Source organism: Prosopis cineraria, unplaced genomic scaffold (genome assembly GCF_029017545.1).
Source record: "Prosopis cineraria cultivar Desert tree isolate PC_DT_omini unplaced genomic scaffold, ASM2901754v1 PC10, whole genome shotgun sequence".
NCBI classification, from domain to species: Eukaryota; Viridiplantae; Streptophyta; class Magnoliopsida; order Fabales; family Fabaceae; genus Prosopis; species Prosopis cineraria.
This window is the reverse complement of record NW_026555341.1, coordinates 26,542,993-26,547,382: the sequence shown is the minus strand read 5'-3', so window position 1 is coordinate 26,547,382 and position 4,390 is coordinate 26,542,993.

Below are 4,390 nucleotides of genomic sequence, written 5' to 3'. Positions count from 1 at the left end.
TAGATGCAAACTTAATTAAACTAGCAAATTGGCTTTGTGTGTTTATTGTTTTTGAGTTTCTAGATTACAAAATTATGTCAACTTGAAATGAACTCGGATTAGATACAAATATGATTAAATCCACTAAGCTTGCTAAACTCATTAATTTTTTATCTAGTCGAGTGAGTTAGGTATATATTGTGCAAAATTTAGTTCATAGAAATGATAGGACTCATTTCAAAGAAAAATAAAACTCAAAAGGAAAAAAACTAATATTAATAAAAAAAGAAAACAAGAAATACCAATAAATAATTTGCCTTAGTTTGAAACTTCTATGTTGAATATAATGATCTATCAATATAAATGAATTTAATTTCAATGATTTATATTTGAAACTAGTAAAGTACCCGTGCAATGCATAGGTCTTATGTTACAATTTTTGTAAATAATTGTTAATCTTGTAGGAAGATGTTTCTCAAAAGAATAACTTGCAACAAACACTTTCGATCTCCATATCATCCTATATGCAATGGGACTATATAATTATTGCCATGAATATTCAATATGTATTTTATAGTAAAGCAAATGATAAAAATTAGATGCATATTGTGTAAACAGATGCGTTGCATCGGAAGCAAAGTAACAAAAATTTATAATTATATAAATTAAATTACCAAAGATTTTTCTATAAGTGACATTAGAAGTTCTATCTATGGAGTGACCATCCTTATCAAGAATCAATGTTTTTAAACCCTTAATTCTTGCTTCAAACAACAGAAAGGATGGCATATGATTGATTGTGGGGTGATAACAGGATGAGGCGGGTACAAACTAACATAACACATGCTCTAGCCTTGGCTCTTATTATGATCATGGAAAAAACCAACATAATGAGAAACTATCCCCTTATCATAGTAAATAGCAACATCAAATTAGATGGATGTATACATATCAATCTGCAATATATATAATATTGTCCTTGTATTTGATCTATAGACATTTCTTTAGCCTCAATAACATGTTTTCCAATTCTTGTAATCATGAGACATGTACCATTGCATAACCCCATAAATATATCAATGTTCCACATTAAAATAATTAAAGCACCCACTTTAAGCCTTAGTTCATGATTCAAGAGGGCCTAACATTGAAATTTAATTTAGAAAATGTGTAGAGTACATGTTATCAAGTTAATATATGTCTCCATAATCTTTTATAATACTATCAAAGCTCAAGTAGACAACTTCCTCACCAAAAAGTGAGGATAACATGTACCTGTTTACTTCTTTAGTCGTAGTCAACATAGGAGTTAATATAGCTATATCTTTAAAATTTAAAGAATTATAGGCATTGGTAAGGATAATATGAGAAAGTTGAATCAATAGTGAACTTTATTGGGTTATCCGAACCTTCCAATAACAAATTCAATTGGGATTTTAATATCCACAAATCTTTAATTAATTCTAGTAGCAATCCAATCACCAATTGATAATAATTGAGGAATACTGATAGATTCCTTAATATTTGTTTTTATAAGTCATATGTTTCTTATTAGTGTAAGGAGTTGACCATTATTTTAGATGTACCAAGAGTTAATGGTGGCAAGAAAAAAAAAATCTCTTGACTTACCTGGAATAACATGAAAGATTTGTTTAAAATTTCAACCAAACATAATAACTTTTCTTTCAAAGGGAAAGATCATAAATTAATGGGTTGTTTAACTTTAGAATATCCTTTAATCATATGTTAAGAGCTTTGATACAAAACTTGTGTGCCATTAGAGCTTTATCCTATATTAACAACTTCAGTTTAGTAATTAATAACTTTAGTTTAAGTATTAATAACATAGTTGGTTATAACTTCAATCTAGTCGTGCAATAACAAATATATTTATTATATTAACAATTTTACCTTTTTTTATTGATAACTTGAATTTAGGTTTTAACAACTATGTTGTCTATTATTTTATAGAGCATCAGAAATATAATTACTAATAAAATTACTCCATTTCACAATACTATTTTGTCATTTACTTATTTTAAAGAAATTTATTTGTCATTTTCCAAAAAATATATATATGCATATGTATGTTGTACTCATATTCTAAATTTTTAGGCTTCGTCACTAATAAGATTAGGTTAGTTATCAACTCAATTCCCGATCTTTATGTACTAAGATCGGGACCAGGCCAACTTGATATAAAATATAGGTTTGGTTTTCTTTTGAAAACATGATTATTGTCAAATAAATTTAAAATAACAAATAAATTGTATACACTATTTCGGTCTAAAACTATTTTCTCTTAAAACATAATATTTTTAAATTATAAAAACTCAATGATTATATATTATTTTAGAAAAAAAATTAAAATTTTGAATTAAAATAACATATTGATTTTAGACACATAAATATTAAAATTTTATTACATTTAGCATAAATAATCATATATATTGGATCTTATCGAACTTCACCCAAATTTTAACATTTGAAATTATTTCATAATTATATAAAATAGGTTAATAACATATACTAAAGTGATGTTCGGTTAGGAGCTCATAAGAATATTCAAATGACCAGATTTAAATCTCAAATATTCAAATTATATGATTAACAACTTTTTTAGTTTATACAAATAATAATTAAAAAGTCAATTCAAAAACTACCCACCAATTAACAATCAAGCTTACTCCTGAAGCATATAATTGCATAAAAGACACTGTGAAACAAAGAATTTGGAGATGCACATATAAAAAATATTTTTTAAAATATATCCTGATTTTTATAGTCTCTTCTTTTTCTTTTTAATTTTTTTATTAATTTTTTAATTTAGTGAAACACTAATTCAATGATATTTGAGTTCTCAAATGCATTTCTACTTGACATTTTTCAAACACGAATCACTTAAACCATAATATGTCAACCTTTTTCATTGTGTTTCTAGTACAACTTATGTGAATATCACATGTCAAAGCCATAGATAGTATGAAAATTTAAGATACACAAACTGCAAATAAGAAAATAGATAAATTAAACTCTAAACAATATCTAACAACACAATGAGCTTAGAAAATAAATTGAAGAATACTTGGTAGCAAAATAAAATCAAAGGGATTATAGGCATTGGTCAAATCTAGGGACATTTGAAATGTAATATTGGCAACCTTAGTTATTTATAATTAGTATAATATAAATTAATTTTAAAAATTAATTCAAATTAATGTAAAATAAATGAATAAGCTTTTGTGAAAATGAACATATATTAGTTATTAATAAAATTCACATGAACTAAATATCATATTATAGTTTAAAAATTTGAAATTACATAGAATAAAATTCACATTAAGTATATCATATTATCAAAAAACCGTTATAAAAATAAACATATATTACATATATCATATTTAAAATTAAAATTATATTAATAAAATATAAAATCCAAACCATATTTGATGAGCCCATGTTTCATATGGAAGCATTGAGTATGCATGTTTTGGTGAAAATAATGCTATAAAGTATAAATAGACTTGCTGTGATTATAAACAACGTCTACTTATTTAACCTTCATGTTTCCATGATATCCACATCTCTCCAACATGGCAAGTTTAACTTAACATGCTTCATATAAATAAAGTATAATGCTATGTATATATTTCAGTAAATAAAGTGAAAAAAATTAAAGTTTAAGATAGGAAAAGTTTTTGAATAGATAGGGTATTATACAAAGGCATCAAAAAAAGTTTTTAAATAGATAGGAAAAGTTTAAGATAAGATATTATCTTAATCGTGCTAAATAAAGTTTTTGAATAAAAAATTCAAAAAGTTTAATAACATACCCACTAAGTAATTATCATTTATTGCCTCTCTATATGCAATATTTAAAACATGGACAAACTTGAACCCTAAACAATGGATAGAACTTGTCTTATGATGTAACTTTACAATAGTCAAGTACATAAAACTAATCTTGTACAAATGGTTTGTTGTCCAATATGATCCAAAGCATTGGGAGGTCCTAAATTTTGAAATTTCACACATCTTAAATGGCTACAACCTATCTCTAAAACATTTTAAAAAAAAGCTTCCAAATGACTACAGAGATCTAGTATTAGATAGATTACATAAGTATTACATATTGGACAAAATTGGGTGTAAATGATGAGTTACAACTATTAAAAAGGAAATATAAAAGTCATAAAAACTTACTCTAACATCATGGAAGACCAATTCAACACCGTTGGAGTCTTCAAATATATTTCTACGCAGCAATCTCCATACATGATGAATCACCCAAGCAAAAATATGCCAATCCTTGTTAGTTGTATTGTATGGATCTTAGATGTAGAAGCCATGGATAATATAATAATAGTTGAGAGGAGAATAAACCTAATATGATTACAGGGGTGAGTTGGAC